At 46.7% G+C, this 21,776-nt stretch overlaps 1 pseudogene; it reads left to right on the top strand.

Annotated features, from left to right (window-relative positions):
* Positions 1 to 17,940, top strand: part of LOC123067281 (oxysterol-binding protein-related protein 1A-like) — a 109,719-nt pseudogene extending 91,779 nt beyond the window's left edge.
* Positions 17,941 to 21,776: the final 3,836 nt, after the last annotated feature.

Genomic DNA, 21,776 nt, shown 5'->3' with positions numbered 1-21,776 from the left:
CCGGGTTACTAATGAGTCGGCAATATTGGGCGGGTTATCTGTGAATCTCCAAGCTCCAGGCGGGTCACCAGTGAGTCACCACGCTCCAGCCGGGTCTTCTAGTGAATCGCCAAGTCCGGCCGGGTCATAACTCCGGCCGGGTCATACCACGGGGTATATCCCCGACATTAGCCCCTAGTTTAATTTGGATTTATCCATGTTAAACTGATCCTGCAAAATAAACACCAGAACAACTTTGACAGGTTGTACTCCGGGTTAAAAATTCTTGTAAACCGGCACCTGATCATCCTTAAATCCTTGTCATTTCTTCCTTCTGAAAAATCCGAGTCAATAGACCAGTTTCATAACCAATTTGCTTGTAGAAAATATTTTTTAAATAAAGAATCCTCTTGAATCGGCCTTGAATGCTCTGACTTGACAAAAATATTGGTCTTCAAATATTCAACTGATGTTTAGCCGGTCTGAAGATGTAAAACTTGCCGGTTTAATATTACCAAAATTGCCGGGTTATAAAAACTGATAATTCCGGGTCATGATTGTTGCCAACGCCAGTTCATGTTTATTGATGACGCCGGGTTGCAGACACAAGGTCGTAATGGTTGGTGACGCCGGGTCAATCCGGTTTGCTCAAAACAGAGAATTTGAAAATAGTTCTTCCATAATAATATAATACCTGTAGCCCCCAAGTCTTGAGTAGAACAAGTGATGGCTTAAGACTTGTTTCAATATAAATACTGCCACTTAAGAAGAAATCCATGTTGTTCATCCCAGTCACTTAGTAAAAATTGAATACTCCATATTATGTAGCCCCCAAGTGCCGGGTCATTATGCAATAATAAGCAGGGACTTTGTAGGTATAATCATATAGATTTGAGCAATGATGTGTAGCCCCCAAGGGCCGGCTCAGTATGATAATATTGAGCTGGGACTTGATATATACTTCAATGAAAATAACATCATATGATGTAACCCCCATCATGGGACTTGAATCCACGTCCACAAGGTTAAGAGCCTTGTGTTGTACCAATTGAGCAGTGGACCCTTCAATATAATGAATAAAAAGCTTTGTACCTTCAATTGTTGACAGGAGCAATTGGTAGCCCCCAAGGGTCGACTCATTATAATGTGATGAGTCGGGTCTTCAATAATATGAGCAAAAAATTACTTTGCATTAGCCCCCAAGTGTCATGGTGCCTACTTGCAGCGACATGAGACTTGCATATTTGATGTAATCGCAACTTTAAATAATGTAGCCCCCAAGTGCCGGGTCGTAAGCCTGCAGCAACTCGGGACTATTCCTTCAATTGTAGAAAAAATCATATCTATTGATAATATGATAGCCATTGTGCTAAAGCGACTTTATAAACCTCAATAATACCGGTTATTAATAACCATGATAAAATCCAGCCATGTTGGCTATTCAAGATAATATAATCCGGTATGAAAACCTTATTCGTTCAGTATCATAATGAAAATTCAGCCAAGTTTGGCTATTTAAATAATATAACCCAATGATTTATAAGCGCATGATTCCAATGGCGCAATCCAAATATATACTAGTGACTTATGGTCCCAAGCCAGGCCGGTTTAATAAACACCGGATAATTTTTCATCATATACTGGCGACTTATCGTCTTAAAGCCAGGCCGATTTAACAAACACCGGATAATTTATCATCATACTGGCGACACATAGTCGAAAGCCAGGCCGGTTTAATAAACGTCAGTGATTTATAATCATGCTTTATTCAACCTGTTTCTGCATACAAAAAGTGTCCTGGCGGTTTACCGCCGGACGGGTCATAATGCCCAACATATAACCTGGGTTTATAACCAAGGTTGCACTTAAGAATAATCAAATATGAAATATATCATACCTGTGATATTGAATCACATTGCCGGTTTTACCAACTTTTTGTAGTAAGAGTGATAACCCCAATCTTGAGTAATGATAACTCCTTTCATACTGTGCCGGTTGATGATAAACCTTACCGGGTTGTGATAAACACCGATTTAACCATATATAACACTGGCTACTCGTAGTCAAACCAGACTGGGCTGATAGTCTCCGGATTATAACTTGATCCTCTATTGACAACTTGTAATTGAAAGTCAAGCCGGGTTAATGAACGCCGGTTTACTCCATAATAGGATGGTAATAGAAAATCAAACCAGGCAGATGGCCTCCGGATTAAGATGTGACCGTGTTCCGTCAATTTGTAATTGACAGTTGAACCGGATTAAAAGGTTGTCGCAACAAAAATCAAATAACAGTTATGAAAAAAAATATGGAAGCAAAGGCAATGATAAAACCATTTGCAAAAAAGGAGGCTTTACTGAGCCGATCAGATGGTATTACCATGGTCGGACACGACCAAGCTCCCAATAGGTGTAGCTATGGTTCAAGTCAGCCAGGTCCCCAACTGAAACCGTGGCATTATGCCGATCAAGTGGCGTGGCAATGGTTCGGGTTCGACCAAGCCCCCAAGTGACTCTGTGGCCTTAGGCCGATCAAGAGGCGTGACTGGTTCAGACTTGACCATGTCCCCAAGTGATCTGGTGGCTTTCGCCTATCAAGAGGTGTTGCATTGGTTCGGACACGACCAAGCCCCCAAGTGACATAACATGGTGCTTTGAAAAGCTAACCCAAGAGGTAAACCGGAGGCCGCTTTAAGACAGAACCTCCGTGTAACCATGCATGATGTAAAAAAGAACAGAGACCTCGCTTTATGAAGCAGAAGCCCCCACGTGATCAATAATATGTTAGGCCAATAAGGCAGGATACCCATGTTTGAACCGCGCATCATGGGAGCAGGTCCTCTTCGGTAATTTTTAACTTTTTTGCAAGAGATAAATTCTTCTTGAACCGGGATCTTGAACCGGATATTGAGAGCTTCAAAGCTTTGTGGGAGACATCTTTCCCTTGACCCGGATTTTAAACCGGAATCCTCATTTTCAGCCGGAAATTTTCTGACGGTCTTTAAACTCGAACTTGCGAGAAGTTAATTCCTTTTTGAACCGGACATTGTTAAACCGGATTTGGGCGCTTCAGAGCTTTGTGGGAGAACAGATTTCCCTTGAACCGGATTGTAAACCAGATATTTGAGAGCTTCAATGAGACTGACTTCCCTTGAGCCGGATTTTAAACCGGAATTCTTTCTGATGACCCGGATCTTCTTCATTGAGCCGGGATTTTGTAAATGTCATATACTTTTAAGCCGGAAATTTTCTGACGGCCTTCAAATAACAGTATCCTCCTGGACCGGGTTATCTTTCCCTCCATCGTCCTGGGGTTCTTAAATTTGCTGAAACTAGCAAGATTTGCTAAGTCATGTCATCGTAGCCCCCGAGTCTCAAGGTGACTCGAGGAGTTGGCTTGAAACTCTTCATATTTGACCATGATATAAACAGACATAACTTGTATATCATTGGTGTTGATAGCACGATGTAAATCCACAGAAGGTTGAGGTGACTGCGGTGGGTTATAAATGATCCCGTATGAGCCGTGTCAGCAACTCGGCCAATGGTTCCTTCCAACTGGCGATTTGAAGTTAACCAAACTGTAGTGGCGGCGACTTGTGCGCCTGCCCATTGAGCCATCCAGTGCAAACGGCGGTTGATAGTAATAGATAATTTGCCTCCTTTTTGTTGAAAGAAAACCGGGCTACCCAAGCTGTGACTTGCTCATACTCAATAAACAGCTCATGCAGACAGGTGCGGCCCGGTATGTTGATGTAGACTAGGCCGCGAGAGACGGACGACAAAAACGACCGCAACATCAAAGGCAGCTCGGATAGATGAGTCGGCCGTGGCATTGTAAACCGGTGCGGACGGGGAAGATCGGCACCGATGTCGTAAACCGGCACGGACGGGCGAGTTAATCGCGTCGTTTTGATGTAGTGAACAATTGTCCTGCATCAACAATATTGCAGACCAAGGCAAAGATAAACTGCTTTTTGACAAAAATAATATGTGCCAATAAAATATATTTAAAATGGATATCACCTGATGTGCCAGGCCAGAAATAATCCGCCATGAAGTTGATGATCACTAGGTTAAGTTGAAATCACTCACGAGTGAGTCGGCCGTGGGAGCAGACAGATGAGCCGTGCGCGGCGTTGTAAGCCGGCAGGGACGGGTGAGTCAATTGTAGGCGCAGTAAGCCGCGTGGACGGCGAGTCGATCTTGAGCATGGTCCCAACGAGCTGACGTAAACCGGGCCACAAGGGTGGCGACTTGTGCATGTTCATTCACCGGGCAGTATGACACAGACGAAACGCCGGTGCAGAACGCTGCTATCGCATGCTTCGTACCCGTAATATAATACCTCATTAGTAATGAACAATTGTCCTGCATCAAAAATATCGCAAGGCAAAGTAATTGTTCACACAAAAATTAATATGTGCTGAAATAAACCGGACGGATATCACCTGATTCATCTGGACGATAGATGATCCGTACGCAGGGTAGGAATTAACTTAGATATATGAGTCACCAGCACTTCTTCCCTCTTTTTCTATCTTGATAGTGGCTCTTGACCTCTTCGTGAGAAGTAGCACTTGAAGACGAAGCAGTAGTTGGCCTCCTTTTTTTTAGCTGCACGTAACATGTACACAGTGCAGATGCATGCCAGTATTTTCTTTCTTGCTCTTCACGTGGAGCGTCTTGTTGTTCTTGAAGCAGTAGTAGTGGCGTGCGGCAGCTCCAGCTTGTATGGCTCGGGGATCCACGAGGAGAGCGTTTCAGACACAGAGCCAATCCGGCAGATGAACAAGTCCAGGCCTCCAAGTAGAAAAAATATTATAATGGAGCAGCTAGCGTTGGCAACTTGATCGATTGATGTAGGTGTACCCCGACGCGACAAGTGCGGCTCAGGGAGGCAAAGTGAGACAGCGACTCGGACGGGAGACTGGGCGCGGCAGCGACCCGGACGGGAGGCGGGGTCCAGACCAGCCACAGGTCGTGGCCGGCTTGGGCTGCAGCTGGCCCGGGCGGCCGCGTCTCGGAGACGGCGGCTTCTCAGCGGAGACCAAGAGGGAGCGTTTCGGCAATTTAGAACAAGACGCGGAGATGAGTCCCTGGCTTCATCCACGCGTGTACTGCCTCAAATATTCCTTTGTAGTTCTATCTATTGTCCTTGGATCAATGCACCGAAAACTTGCATGCGGCGGCGCACATGACAGAACCCTAATTTCCGTTGAATTAATCTCGCATAAACTATAAACTAGACTGATGACTTCAGGCTGATCCAGCTCCTTCCAAACCGGCTCTTCTTCATCCGGAAACTTGCGGACTTCTTGAAACCCTAGAAGAGATCCCTTCAACAACTCAACACCATCGTGCGCATGCCCCAAGGTGGGCGCCAACTGTCGTGGAATTGTCACGGCAGATGTCCTTAGTGTCAGGACTTAGTCGCGAGGCCAACGCATCTATGCGGTAGCTTGAGAGGGGTTGATCGGGACGAGAGACGCAACAGACAAGACAAGGATTTAGACAGCTTCGGGCCCCGGGAAACATCATCCGGAATAGCCCTACATGCTATTTGAGGCTAGGTCTCATTATGCTCATCGAGATTCGCCGCATAAGCCGGCTCCCCCTTTGTGTCTAGCTCTAGATATTGTTTATTGTTCCCTCCTTGGGGAGCCCTGCCCCTCCTTATATAAGTTAGAGGGGCGGGTTACATGTGGAGTCCTAGTAGGACTAGGACTACTCTATATTCTCTTACAAGTTAAATACAAGTCCGGGTCTTGCTTCCTCATAAAGGAAATATTTGTCATCCCTTTCCTCTTAAGCCGGCCCATCATAACGTGAGCCGGCCTTCTGGGCTTTGGGCCTTGTTGTCCATCTGACCCGCCCGCCGGGTTACTAATGAGTCAGCAATATTGGGCGGGTTATCTATGAATCGCCAAGCTCCAGGCGGGTCACCAGTGAGTCACCATGCTCCAGCCGGGTCTTCTGGTGAATCGCCAAGTCCGGCCGGGTCATAACTCCGGCCGGGTCATACCACGGGGTATATCCCCGACAATAACATTGTGGTGTTCCAGGTGGCGTGAGATGTGAAACTATTGCACATTGTTTTAATTGAAGACCAAACTCGTAACTCAAATATTCCTCTCCGCGATCAGATCGCAGAAACTTTATTTTCTTGTTACGATGATTTTTCCACTTCACTCTGAAATTCTTTGAACCTTTCAACTATTTCAGACTTATGTTTCATCAAGTAGATATACGCATATCTGCTCAAATCATCTGCGAAGGTTAGAAAATAACGATACTTGCCACGAGCATCAATACTCATTGGATCGCATACATCAGTATGTATTATTTCCAATAAGTCAGTAGCTTGTTCCATTGTTCCGGAGAACGGAGTTTTAGTCATCTTGCCCAAAAGGCACGGTTCACAAGCATCAAATGATTCATAACCAAGTGATTCCAAAAATCCATCTTTATGGAGTTTCTTCATGCGCTTTACACCGATATGACCCAAACGGCAGTGCCACAAATAAGTTGCACTATCATTATCAACTTTGCATCTTTTGACATCAATATTATGAATATGTGTATTACTACAATCGAGATCCAACAAACTATTTTCATTGGGTGTATGACCATCAAAGGTTTTATTCATTTAAACAGAACAACAATTATTCTCTGATTTTAAATGAATAACCGTATTGCAATAAACATGATCAAATCATATTCATGCTCAACGCATACACCAAATAACATTTATTTAGGTTCAACACTAATCTCGAAAGTATAGGGAGTGTGCGATGATTATCATATCAAATTTGGAACCACTTCCAACACTCATCGTCACTTCCCCTCAACTAGTCTCTGTTTATTATGTAACTCCTGTTTCGAGTTACTAATCTTAGCAACCGAACAAGTATCAAATACTCAGGGGCTACTATAAACACTAGTAAGGCACACATCAAACACCTGTATATCAAATATACCCTTGTTCACTTTGCCATCCTTCTTATCCACCAAATATTCAAGGCATTTCTGCTTCTAGTGACCATTTCCTTTGCAGTATAATCACTCAGTTTCAGGCTCTGGTCCAGCTTTGGGCTTCTTCGCGGGAGTGACAACTTGCTTGCCATTCTGCTTGAAGTTCCCTTTCTTTCCCTTTGCCCTTTTCTTGAAACTAGTGGTCTTGTCAATCATCAACACTTGATGCTCTTTCTTTATTTCTACCTTCGTGGGTTTCAGCATCACGAAGAGCTCGGGAATCGTTTTCGTCATCCCTTGCATTATAGTTCATCACGAAGTTCTACTAACTTGGTGGTGGTGACTAGAGAATTCTGTCAATCACTATCTTATCTAGAAGATTAACTGCCATTTGATTCAAGCGATTGTAGTACCCAGACAATCTGAGCACATGCTCACTAGTTGAGCAATTCTCCTCCATCTTTTAGCTATAGAACTTGTTGGAGACTTCATATCTCTCAACTCGGGTATTTGCTTGAAATATTAACTTCGACTCCTGGAACATCTCATATGGTCCATGACATTCAAAACGTTTTTGAAGTCCCGATTCTAAGCCATAAAGCATGGTGCACAAAACTATCAAGTAGTCATCATATTGTGCTAGCCAAACGTTCATAACGTCTGCATCTGCTCCTGCAATAGGTCTGTCACCTAGCGGTGCATTAAGGACATAATTCTTCTGTGCAGCAATGAGGAAAAAGCCTCAGATCGCGGATCCAATCCGTATCATTGCTACTAACATCTTTCAACACAATTTTCTCTAGGAACATATAAAAATAAACATATGAAAGCAACAATGCAAGCTATTGATCTACAAAATAATTTGCAAAATACTACCATGACTAAGTTCATGATAAATTAAAGTTCAATTAATCATATTACTTAAGAACTCCCACTTAGACAGACATCTCTCTAGTCATCTAAGTGATCATGTGATCCAAATCAACTAAACCATAACCGATCATCACGTGAGATGGAGTAGTTTTCAATGGTGAACATCACTATGTTGATCATATCTACTATATGATTCACGCTCGACCTTTCGGTCTCCGTGTTCCGAGGCCATATCTGCATATGCTAGGCTCGTCAAGTTTAACCTGAGTATTCTGCGTGTGCAAAACTGGCTTGCACCCGTTGTAGATGGACGTAGAGCTTATCACACCCGATCATCACGTGGTGTCTTGGCACGACGAACTTTGGCAATGGTGCATACTCAGGGAGAACACTTCTTGATAATTTTAGTGAGAGATCATCTTAAAATGCTACCGTCAATCAAATCAAGATAAGATGCATAAAGGATAAACATCACATGCAATCAATATAAGTGATATGATATGACCATCATCATATTGTGCTTGTGATCTCCATCTCCGAAACACCGTCATGATCACCATCGTCACCGGCGCGACACCTTGATCTCCATCGTAGCATCGTTGTCGTCTCGCCAACTATTGCTTCTACGACTATTGCTACCGCTTAGTGATAAAGTAAAGCAATTACAGGGCGTTTGCATTTCATACAATAAAGCGACAACCATATGGCTCCTGCCAGTTGCCGATAACTTCGGTTACAAAACATGATCATCTCATACAATAAAATATAGCATCACGTCTTGACCATATCACATCACAACATGCCCTGCAAAAACAAGTTAGACGTCTTCTACTTTGTTGTTGCAAATTTTACGTGGCTGCTACGGGCTTTTAGCAAGAACCGTTCTTACCTATGCATAAAAACCACAACGATAGTTTGTCAAGTTGGTGCTGTTTTAACCTTCGCAAGGACCGAGTGTAGCCACACTCGATTCAGCTAAAGTGAGAGAGACAGACACCCGCCAGCCACCTTTAAGCACGAGTGCTCGCAACGGTGAAACCAGTCTCGCGTAAGCGTACGCGTAATGTCGGTCCGGGCCGCTTCATCTCACAATACCGCCGAACCAAAGTATGACATGCTGGTAAGCAGTATGACTTGTATCGCCCACAACTCACTTGTGTTCTACTCGTGCATATAACATCAACGCATAAAACCATGCTCGGATGCCACTGTTGGGGAACATAGTAATTTCAAAAAATTTCCTACGCACACGCAAGATCATGGTGATGGCATAGCAACGAGAGGGGAGAGTGTTCGTCCATGTACCCTCGTAGACCGTAAGCGGAAGCGTTATGACAACGCGGTTGATGTAGTCGTACGTCTTCACGATCCGACCGATCCAAGCACCGAACGTACAGCACCTCCGAGTTCAGCACACGTTCAGCTCGATGACGATCCCCGGGCTCCGATCCAGCAAAGCTTCGGGGATGAGTTCCGTCAGCACGACGGCGTGGTGACGATGATGATGTTCTACCAGCGCAGGGCTTCGCCTAAACTCCGCGACGATATGACCGAGGTGGAATATGGTGGAGGGGGCACCGCACACGGCTAAGGAACGATCCGTAGATCAACTTGTGTGTTATGGGGTGCCCCCCTGCCCCCGTATATAAAGGAGGGAGGGGGGAGGCCGGCCGGCCCTTGTGGGCGCGCCAAGGAGGAGGAGTCCTCCTCCTAGTAGGAGCAGGACTCCCCCTTTCCTACTCCTACTAGGAGGGGAAAGGAAGGGAGAGAGGGGAAGGAAAGAGGGGGGCGCCGCCCCCCCTCCTAGTCCAATTCGGACCAGAGGGAGAGGGGGCGCGCGGCCCACCCTGGCCGCCCCTCTCTCTTTCCACCAAGGCCCATGTGGCCCATTATCTCTCCCGGGGGGTTCCGGTAACCCTCCGGCACTCCGGTTTTCTCCGAAAACGTCCGGAACACTTCCGGTGTCCGAATATAGTCGTCCAATATATCAATTTTTATGTCTCGACCATTTCGAGACTCATCGTCATGTCCGTGATCACATCCGGGACTCCGAACAAACTTCGGTACATCACAACTTATAAACTCATAATAAAACTGTCATCGTAACGTTAAGCGTGCGGACCCTACGGGTTCGAGAACTATGTAGACATGACCTAGAACCATTCTCGATCAATAACCAATAGCGGGACCTGGATGCCCATATTGGTTCCTACATATTCTACGAAGATCTTTATCGGTCAAATCGCATAACAACATATGTTGTTCCCTTTGTCATCGGTATGTTACTTGCCCGAGATTTGATCGTCGGTATCCAATACCTAGTTCAATCTCATTACCGGCAAGTCTCTTTACCCGTTCTGTAACACATCATCTTATAACTAACTCATTAGTTACAATGCTTGCAAGGCTTAGGTGACGAGTATTACAAAGAGGGCCCAGAGATACCTCTCCGACAATCGGAGTGACAAAACCTAATATCGAATTATACCAACCCAACATGTACCTTCGAAAACACCTGTAGTACTCCTTTATAATCACCCAGTTACGTTGTGACGTTTGGTAGTACCCAAAGTGTTCCTCCGGTAAACGGGAGTTGCATAATCTCATAGTTACAAGAACATGTATAAGTCATGAAGAAAGCAATAGCAACATACTAAACGATCAAGTGCTAGCCTAACGGAATGGGTCATGTCAATCACATTATTCTCCTAATGATGTGGTCCCATTAATTAAATGACAACACATGTCTATGGTTAGGAAACATAACCATCTTTGATTAATGAGCTAGTCAAGTAGAGGCATACTAGTGACTATATGTTTGTCTATGTATTCACACATGTATCATGTTTCCGGTTAATACAATTCTAGCATGAATAATAAACATTTATCATGAAATAAGGAAATAAATAATAACTTTATTATTGCCTCTAGGGCATATTTTTTTCAAAAATCTCCTCCCGTGCCGTCCTTATTGACAGAAACCTTCTTGGTTCCCCGCGGTATGGCCCTGGGCTTCTTGTTTCCGCCGGTGGAGCTCTCTGGCACATCCTTGACGGCAGCGCTACACTCCGAAGAGGTGCGCTTGCTGGAGTGAGTGTCCAAGATCTCACCGGTCTTCTTCTTCTTCTTCCCTCCCGGGGTCTCAGCGGCTGGAGCAAGTGCCCCAGCGGTGGCAGCTGCTACAACTGCTTGCTGGTATAGTTGGTCAACGCAAATCAGCGCATCTTTCTTGTCGGAGGGGACGGTGATGATCGTCACAGGTCCTGGCATCTTCAGGGTGTTGTAGGCGTAGTGTGACGCCGCCATGAACTTGGCCAGCGCTGGGCGGCCAAGAATCCCGTTGTAGGGCAAGGGGATCTTGGCAACATCGAACACGATCCTCTCCATCCTGAAGTTCAGGTTGCTTCCAAGAGTCACGGGCAGCGTGACCTTTCCCTTGGGTTGGCTTCTTCCCGGGTTGACCCCCTGAAACGTGCCCGTCTCTTTGAGGTCTCCATCAGGAATCTACAGTTTCTTGATCACGGCAGGCGAGATCAAGTTCATACCAGCCCCACCATCGACTAGCATCTTCGTCACCTTGAGGTTGCGTATTGTTGGTGAAACCAACAATGGCAAGCACCCAACCGCAGTAGTGCGATCAGGGTGGTCCTCAGTGTCAAAAATGATAGGTGTGCTGGACCACTTCAGCGGCCTTTGGGCATCAAATGACGGCTCTGCCGCTGTAATCTCTCGCGCCCACTGTTTAAGCCGGCGGTGAGAAGTATGCAGCGAGGCGCCGCCGTCGATGCACATGGCCTTTGTAGCTTTCTGAAACTCTTGGTCGCCGGATTCGTTGTCCTCTTCGTGATCATCGTCTTCTGGCTTTCTGTCACGGCCCCGGGCGGGCCTCTCCTGTTGCTTATCCTTGCCGCAATGGCCTGCCTGGCCGTCATGCTTCTTGCCGGACCCCTCAGCACCGTCTGGGCCCTTCTCCTTGTCCCGCCTCTCATACTCAGCCCTCTGCTTCTCAGCGAGGAGCTCAACCTGTTGGCAGTTCCGGAGAGCATGGCCTTTGGTGCGATGGATCTTGCAGTATCGCTTGTCGGAGTTTCTTGGCTTCTCGGCAGCCGCCAAGGCCCGGCAGGCGACACATCCGGCAACCTCCTTGCCGGGGTCATCTGCCTTGGTTTTCTTGGTGGAGCCGGCGTCATGAGATCTCTCGACGGCAAGCACAGCTTTTCCTTTGTGCTTCCTATTGCGGCGCCGACCTTTCTTCGCCGGGGCGGCAGTATCCTCATCTGAGGAGTCGGTTTCCACGCCGGCATCCTCGCCGGGGTACTTTCTTCCCTCTTCAGCTCGGGCACATTTGTCAACAAGAACATAGAGTTCTGCTACATCTCTCACCTTGTTCATTGCCAGCTCTTCGCGCATCTTGCGGTTACGCACGTTCTGATGGAACACGCTGATGATGGCGGCAGGGTGAACATCAGGGACGTTGTACTGTACCCGGCTGAACCTCTGAATATACTTGCGGAGACTCTCGCCTCCCTTCTGGGGAATGACGTGCAGGTCGCTTCCTTGGCCATGGGCATGGTGGCCTCCAGTAAAGGCGCCCACGAACTCATGGCACAAATCTGACCAGGAGGAAATAGAGTCTATCGGCAAGTGCATCAACCATGACATGCCGTTGGGTTTAAGAGCCAACGGAAAATTATTCGCAAGCACCTTATCTTCGCGGGCTCCGTCGGCTTGCATCGCGATGGTGTAGACACTGAGGAACTCGGACGGATGGGTCTTGCCACTGTACTTTTCACCCACGTCGGGTTTGAAGGTGCGGTGAGTGGGCCACTGGACTTGCCGCAGCTCACGGGTAAAAGCCGGACAGCCTACCTCGTAAGGTAGGCCTCCAGGGATCCCCGGTGCCAGGTGGCTCACAGCAGGCCCTGCTCACCTGTCTGATTGGTGGCGCGCTCCGCGCCGGCGCTCGATAGTGGTTCGAGCGTCTTCATGTTCTCGTTCCCGAAGAACTTGGCGCTGGTCACAGTGGGCCCGCGTGTCGGACGATGCTACGGAGATCTCATCGCCCGTAACGTCGCGACGGGCTGGCGTCCGCGGCACCGGACGTGGAGGAGGCGAGTGCACCATGGTCGCGGTGCCGCCGGCTCTCCTGCCACTAGTGCGTGGGACTCTGTTGGAACGTCGACCCGGGGGCTCCACCGGACTAGGTTCGTCTTTGTTGGCCATCGCAACAAGGCTTCGGATAGTGGCTCTCCATTCATCGAGTTTCCCCGTAGTGGGAGGGAAATCAAGGAGCAACTATGCGCGTGCCAGGGCTTCTGCTGGCGTTGGTGGCAGAGAAACCTGCACGGATCGCAACGCGCTCCGACTTCTGACCATGTCAGAAGGAGCTCTATCACGACCCCGCGGTCGCATGCCATCTTCACCAGTGCCTCGACGAGCGGGCAGGTCTTCTAAATCCCGGGAGTGGCGCTCGGTGCTCTCTCCGCGGCGATGCCCAGGGTCTTCGGCGTGATTACGCCGTTCGTTGCACGCCGCTTGAGAGGAGCGCGCCGTCGGCGCCGGCGTGGGAGTCTTGGAAGCCCCCGCGTCACCTTCGGGCGGGGTGGCAGCGATCCTGGAAGGCCCCGCCGCCACCCGTGGAGGGCCTGGCTCCGTCTTTGGATTTGGCGGCGTGCGGCCCATTACCAGGCGCACGAACATCGCCGCCTCCCAAACTTCGGCTGCTGGGACGGTGTTGGTGTTCGCGAACGGTGCCCCGGGTCCTTTCTGCGACCGGTCCGCTGCTCGCCCGCGTCGGGACGGGATGTCCGGCTTCTGGCGGGCCAACCGCCACCGTCATCTTCTTCTTGGGCGCCATGACGATGAAGAGGCGTCGAACTAACTCCTAGAGCCAATTCTCACAATTGCGCACCCCCTACCTAGTGCGCCAAAGATGTCGGTGCGAGGACGACACCTATGGGATCACAAGAATCCCTACTACGGTTGCGGGGCGCGGGGTGGTGAGAAGGGCGGATCAAACAGATAGCACACGGGTTCTTTATCCAGGTTCGGGCCGCGAGGATGCGTAAAACCCTACTCCTGCTCTGGTGGTTTGTTTATCTGTGTTCCTGGGCTAGCAATGGGGCGTGAGGAGCTCCAAAAAGCCGAATCCTCCTCCTGGTCGCCTTGGGCCTCCTTCTATAGGGAAAGGGGTTGCCACAGTGGCACACAGGATGTGGAAAGGGTACAGTGATACGAGTTTATCCCTCGTATTACATGACAAGGCGCATTTAATGCGTCTTGCTTAGGTGTCCTTGCTTTATCGGGGACGGGTGAGAGCCCTATCTCGTCCGTCGCCGCTCCCTTTCGTGTCGACACACGCCCTGGCCAGCGGTGCCCGTGGTGCCATGTAGGCAAGCAGGCAGCTGAGGTGGCGCAGCGGTGGGTCTCCACGAAGATCCGCTTGCTACCACGCAGGTTCCGGCCCAATTGGTTGGGTTGGCAGCTGCGTGCGAGCGGTGGTGGAGGTTTGGATTGGTGTGGGCCTGATGGTGGCCCTACGGGTGTCCTTGGCAAGGGCCTCACCGTAGCCCCGGCAAGGGTCTTGCAGGGTCCCCGGCAAGGGTTTTGCCGCGGCGCCTGCTATCATCCCCGACAAGACTCTTGCTGGGGGCCTTGTGGTCCTCCTTGGCTGGGATCCCGCCAAGGGTCGTCATCTTCCATAGTGTGTATCTGATCTTGATTGTCTTCACAAAGATCTGCATGCCACCACGGGGATGTCTCCCGAATCCTTGCCCCATGGGGGCAGTGGACTCAAGGGTGATTCGCTCCATAGGTGGGGGCGAGCTGCCACGGCAAGGATCTTGCCGGGTTTGCTAAAACGCCGCCCCCGGCAAGGATCTTGCCGGGGGAGTCCGCTTCGTCCCCTTTGCTCTTCGTGGTCTTGCTCTTGGCGTCGTTCTGCTCCTTTCGAGCTTCGGCCTTACCTTGGCTCACCTCCCTTGCCTTGCTCAGTGCGGTGGCGTCCGTGGCTCAGACTGCCCCTGCACAGTTATAGGGGTACAAAAAGTGTACCCCTCTTTTTGTACACCGACACCCACCTCTCTCATTTTCACACTCAAACTCCTCTCCATCTTATATATTTGTCACACTCAACACATGGATGATCCCATGGGTAGTGATCCCAGCCGGTTCAATTTCAATACTAGTGATCTAGATGTGGACTCCCCGAGTGGATGGATACTACAGCCCACAATACCACCACATACCCCTCTTCTAATGAGTATGGAGCGTCTGGCAGATAATCCACTACCTAGTCTAGTACACCTCAGCCTGCTGGGATCATTTCGATGAAGAAATAGTCGTGGAGTATGGCGTCAACGGGTTGAAAGCTCGGTGTAAGAGATGCGCCCGCTTGCTTTCCGCGGGGGGGGGGGCAAGGAGGAACCGACCACCTTAAAAGTAGTCTGGAGGGACACATGCCACGCTCAAGTTCAACCCCGACGGTATGGTACAGAACTTCATCTATGATCCTGATCTTCATAGAGAAGGAATTTGTCGTTTAATTGCTTCTAATGATTTCCCATTAGGTTTTGGTGATTTGCCCGATTTTATTGAATACATTCAAAAAGTTCATACTCCTAGTTTCAAATCAGTTTCTAGACAAACTACAAGTAGGGATATGACAAAATTATGCAAAACTAGTCTTTAGAAAATAAAAGATGATTTTACTACATGCACTTTTTTGGTCTCTTTAATATCTGATATCTGAAGTGGTCGGGCAAAGCAAGACTACATTAGTGTGGTCGCTCATTATGTTAACAAACAATGAGACTACAAAAAATAATTATAGGATTTGCATTAATTGACGGAGCACACACTGGTGAAAACATAGCGCATGCTATACTTAATGTTGTGTCAGAATTTGGTCTGACCGACAAGATATTTACTGTAACTTTGGATAATGCTTCATCAAATACAACTACAATGGAGAGCCTCAGTCCTCTATTTTATGTATATGCTTCATCTTTTTCTACGGCATCAACGTTGTGCTTGTCATGTAATTAATCTCATTGCTAAATGTGTTATCAAAAGATGCAAGAAAGAGGTTGAGATTATAGGCACTGCAATTTCTTTTCTTGGTAACTCTACTCAGCAAATTAGTAGCTACAAAAGATATTGCATAGCAATAGAAAAAATTCCTCATAAGTACAATCTAGACATGCTTATTAGATGGAACTATACATATATGATGCTTAAGGCAGTTATCCGAGACAAAATTGCATTCTCGGGTTGGATGAATGCAAATATGGGAAGAGAACATATCACTGCTGATACTTGGAATGTTGCTAAAACTTTGGTCAAGTTTTTAGAGATATTTTATTATGCAACAATTTCTTTGTCCGGGGTTTATTATCCCACATCTCCTTTAATGATGCACACTCTTGTAGACATTGCATCTCACTTGAAAGCATTTGAAAATAATGTATTATTAAGTTCTATGGTTTCTCGCATGAAACTTAAATATTGCAAATATTGGGCGAAGATTCTTATTTTGTATGCATTTGCATTTATCTTGGATCCTATAGTTAAACTTGAATTATTTGCTAGTGCACTCGTTGTACTAACCAAGGCCATGGGGATATATTATATCGCTTATTCCATCGAGGTTCGTGACGTTTATGCTAAGTACGATCAAAAGTATGTCGGAGTTTGCATGCATCAACCTCCACCGGCACCAACTAGAAAAAAGAAAGGAGCGTGGAGCAAGTTATTTGGTTCTTCCACCTTTGCCTCGAGCTCTTCCACATCAGAACCATCTCCAAAGTCAACTTTAATGAAGATGAGGAAGACGGCTTTGACATAATTCAGTGGTGGCATGAACACAAGGTTACTTATCCGATGCTTTCCATATTAGCACGGGTTGTGCTATCAGTACCCGCCTCATCTCCATCATCATATTCTGCTTTGAGTCTAGCTAGAAGAATACTTGAGGAAACAAGGATGAGTCTCATCCCGGATATGGTGAGAACACTCATGACCATGAAAGACGGAGAACTAGTTAGAAGAAGAGGCCAACACACTGTCGAAAACAACAAACTGATGGCCACATTCGAAGAACTTACACTCAAGACGAAGAAGAAGAAGAAGAAGAAGAAGAAGAAGAAGAAGAAGAAGAAGAGTAGTTGTGGTCATTGTATTTCTTTCCCTTTTGTATTTTTTTATGTTTTTGTAACTTTCTTTTCCTTTTGTAGTCCAGAGCATAGTTTTGTACTCTTTTACTTCCTAGGGATGAAAGGTTTTAATGAGGCAGTCACTAATAAAAGTCAAGATTTATCCCACATAATGGCATTTTCCTCATTTTAAGTTTTTGGACTTATTTTTGTCTAACGTGCCTAACGTGTCAGCCCATATAAAACGTGTAATTTTTTTGACTATATAAAGGGCTGTCTACCCCCTCTTATTTCTCATGCTCAGACTCAAACTCTATCTCATTTCCACACCCACGCTCCAAATGTTCGATGAAATTGCACTGTGAAAGAGAAATGACGTACTGTCATCGGAATGTCATGTTCCTTACGGCTGGAGTCTGCTTCCTGCTCTTGTCGTATCGATGCACTCTGATTTTTTTGAGGCAAACTCGCCAAGCTTTTATTATGACATCACACTATTTACATGGACGAAACAGAGACCGTCCGACTGTCCTAACCAAACATGTCGGCCAGCCAGAAGGGATAAAGCGTGCTTCGCGAGCTTGTGAGCCTTGATATTTGAGCTCATAAATTAGTGGCTAATATTACACAATTGGAAATTTGATCTATGCTCTATTATTTCATGTATGATTGTGCCGTAGGCTGTTGGATTGTTCTCTCGGATGTCCTCAACCACCACCTTCAAGTCGGACGCCACTTGTACACTTGACACATTCAGATCATCAGCAAGGGCCAACGCCTCCCTGATCGCCATGCATTCGAGGGTCGCAGGATCTGATATACCTCCAAAGACCACAGCCGATGCTCCCAGAAATTGGTTAGTAGAATCTCTTGATATTGCTGCAACAGAACCATGTCTCCTTGCCCTCCCCACTGCAGCATCTACATTCACCTTTGTCAGCCCTGCTTGTGGAGGGATCTAGCCCATCGGACGAGGCAAAGGATTACCCGTCTGCCTCGAAGTAACAGTTTGGACCGCTTTGAGCTCACTGATGTAAGATTGAACAAAAGCATGAACTGAAAAGGGACTTTGGTATATTTTCCCGTGTATCGCCTTGCGATGGGCTCCCCACAATGCCCAGAGTGTGACTACGAGAGTGGTGAAGTCCTCATGAGATAGGCCCTGGTGCTTGGAAAAGAGCCATGTCTTTGCGTCACCTTCTCCGTTCCTGCTTAGTACGTCGATGATGTGTTCAGATGACAATGCCCATGTGCTCCGGGATACTATGCAATTTAGCAAAGCATGTCTCCAAGTATCTTTGGCTCCACAATGGCAGCACGCAGGTGTGTCTGCCATGTTCCGATGATGCAAAAGTGCTACGGTTGGAGTGGTGTTCTTCATAAATCTCCATAGGAAATTCTTCAGCTTCGAGGGTACACTAATGCCCCATAGTTTAGTCCATGTCTCACTATCAGCATGTGAATGAGATGACCCCCCTTGCTCATACAACCAGGCTTCACTGCTTAGTTTCTTCTGATGGATCATATGATAAGCAGTTCTAACCGAGAAAATGCCCCGGCTATCCTCGCTCCACGCCCAAAAGTCCTCGGTCTGTCTAGTGCAGAGAGGCATCTGCAAAATGGTCTCCGCGTCAATTGGAATGAAGGTTTCCCTAACCAACTATTCATTCCAAGAGCAAGTGGCACTGTTTGTGAGTCCCGACACTTTGTGAGGTGGATGCTGAACCAGAGACGTTAATGGTCTCTTCATAAGTGTGTGAGGTAGCTAGTTGTCCTGCCAGATGTCCGTGGTTTCACCATTTCCAATTCGCCTCACTAGTCCCTGCACCATGATATCTCGTCCATCCAAGATAGCTCGCCAGATTTGTGAAGGATGGTTGCCAAGGCTTGCTTCAGACAGAGAAACATCTGGAAAGTAGAACCCCTTGAGGATGCGGGTGCTCAAAGATGTGGGGTTTTGAAGCATCATCCACACCTGTTTCGATAGTAGGGCAAGGTTGAAAATCTCCAAATCCCTGAAACCGACGCTGCCTAGATGTTTTGGCTTTGTCATCTCGTCCCATGCTACCCAGTTTGGTTTGCATTTCCCCTGCTTTCTCACCCACCAAAATTGTCTGATCAGTGAGGTGACACTCTCACATAATCCTCTTGGGAGGTAGAAGCAAGACATAGAAAAGACTGGTATTGACTGCACCACCGATTTGATAAGCACTTCCTTACCCGCTAAAGATAAAAGTTTCTCCGTCCATCCTCTGATTTTCTCCCACACACGGTCTCTCAGATATCTGCATGTGCCATTCTCTGAGTGCCCCACATCAGTAGGCATCCCCAAGTACCTGTCACTGAAAGATTCATTCTGAACATTTAGAGTGTTCTTGATACTGTCTCTCATAACTTGTGGACATCCTTTTCTAAAGAAAATAGAGGATTTCTCATGATTTATCTGCTGTCTCGATGCCAAACAGTAATGTTCCAACAAGTTTGATACTGCAACAGCCCCTTCACCACTTTATTTAAACAACAACAGGCTGTCATCAGCGAAAAGGAGATGGTTCACGGCTGGCGCCGTGGCTGCCACCTTGATCCCTTCTAGGTGAGACGACGAGGAACTGGATTTCAGTAGGCACGAAAGGCCCTCTGCTGTGATTAAAAAGAGATATGGGGATATCGGATCTCCCTGCCGAATGCCTCTGGATGGGTAAAAGGTGTCAAGTCTCTCTCCATTAAAAAGAACTGAAAAAGAAACTGACCGCACCATACTCATTACTATCTGTACCCATGATGACCCACAAGTGTAGGGGATCTATCGTAGTCCTTTTGATAAGTAAGAGTGTCGAACCCAACGAGGAGCAGAAGGAAATGATAAGCAGTTTTCAATAAGGTTTTCTCCGCAAGCACTGAAATTATAGGTAATAGATAGTTTTGTGATAAGATAAATTGTAACAAGTAACAAGCAATGAAAGTAAAAAAAGTGCAGAAAGGTGGCCCAATCCTTTTTGTAGCAAAGGATAAGCCTAGACAATTTCTTATAATGAGAAAAGAGCTCCCGAGGACACATGGGAATTATCGTCAAGCTAGTTTTCATCACGCTCATATGATTCACGTTCGGTACTTTGATAATTTGATATGTGGGTGGACCGGTGCTTGGGTACTGCCCTTACTTGGACAAGCATCCCACTTAAGATTAACCCCTATTGCAAGCATACGCAACTACAAAAGAAGTATTAAGGTAAACCTAACCACGTCATTAGACATATGGATCCAAATCAGCCCCTTACGAAGCAATGCATAAACTAGGGTTTAAGCTTCTGTCACTCTAGCAACCCATCATCTACTTATTACTTCCCAATGCCTTCCTCTAGGCCCAAATAATGGTGAAGTGTCATGTAGTCGACGTTCACATAACACCACTAGAGGAGAGACAACATACATCTCATCATAATATCGAACGAATACCAAATTCACATGACTACTAATAGCAAGACTTCACCCATGTCCTTAGGAACAAACGTAACTACTCACAAAGCATATTCATGTTCATAATCAGAGGAGTAATAATATGCATTAAGGATCTCAACATATGATCTTCCACCAAGTAAACCAATTAGCATCAACTACAAGGAGTAATCAACACTACTAGCAACCCACAGGTACCAAGTTGTGGTTTTGATACAAGATTGGATACAAGAGATGAACTAGGGTTTTGAGAGGAGATGGTGCTGGTGAAGATGTTGATGGAGATTGACCCCCTCCCGATGAGAGGATCGTTGGTGATGACGATGGTGATGATTTCCCCCTCCCGGAGGGAAGTTTCCCCGGCAGAACAGCTCTGCCAGAGCTCTAGATTGGTTCCGCCAAGGTTCCGCCTCGTGGCGGTGGAGTTTCATCTCGTAAGGTTGCCCACAATTTTTTCCAGGGTAAAAGCCTTCATATAGCAGAAGATGGACACCAGAGGGACACCATGGGGCCCAGGAGACAGGGGCGCGCCCAGTAGCGGTGGGCGCACCCAGTAGCGGCGGGCGCGCCCCCACCCTCCTGGCCAGGGTGTGGCCCCCCTCTGGTGTTTCTTTCACTCAATAATTCTGATTAATTCCAAAAATAAGTTCCGTGGAGTTTCAGGATTTTTGGAGCAATGCAGAATAGGTTTCCAATGTTTGCTCCTTTTCCAGCCAGAATTCCAGCTGCCAGCATTCCCCCTCTTCATGGTAAACCTTGTAAAATAAGAGAGAATAGCCATAAGTATTGAGATATAATGTGTAATAACAGCCCATAATGCAATAAATATTGATATAAAAGCATGATGCAAAATGGACGTATCAACTCCCCCAAGCTTAGACCTCTGTTGTCCTCAAGCGGAAGCTGATATCGAAAAATATGTCCACATGTTTAAAGATAGAGGTGTCGATAAAAATAAAAATACGGACATGGGGGCATCATGATCATTCTTATAGCAGCAACATAAATAGATTTGTCATATGATTTCTTATGCTCAAGTAACAATCAATTCACAATGTCAAGTATGGTTCTGAAACTTCATTGGGAACTAACAAACTATAATCTCAGTCATTGAAGCAATTGCAATTTATCATAACATCAGAAAGAGTCAAGAATAGAGCTTTTCAGCAAGTCCACATACTCAACTATCATGTAGTCTTCTACAATTGCTAACACTCACGCAATACTTGTGGTTATGGAGTTTCAGCCGGACACTGAGAAAGATAGGGGCTTATTGTGTTGCCTCCCAACGTATTCACCTTTGGGTGATGTCAACAATAATAGTCCATGCTAACTTACATCC

Source organism: Triticum aestivum, chromosome 3B (genome assembly GCF_018294505.1).
Source record: "Triticum aestivum cultivar Chinese Spring chromosome 3B, IWGSC CS RefSeq v2.1, whole genome shotgun sequence".
Taxonomy (NCBI): Eukaryota; Viridiplantae; Streptophyta; class Magnoliopsida; order Poales; family Poaceae; genus Triticum; species Triticum aestivum.
Note: the sequence above shows the minus strand (reverse complement) of the source record. Positions and strands in the feature narration are given on the sequence as shown.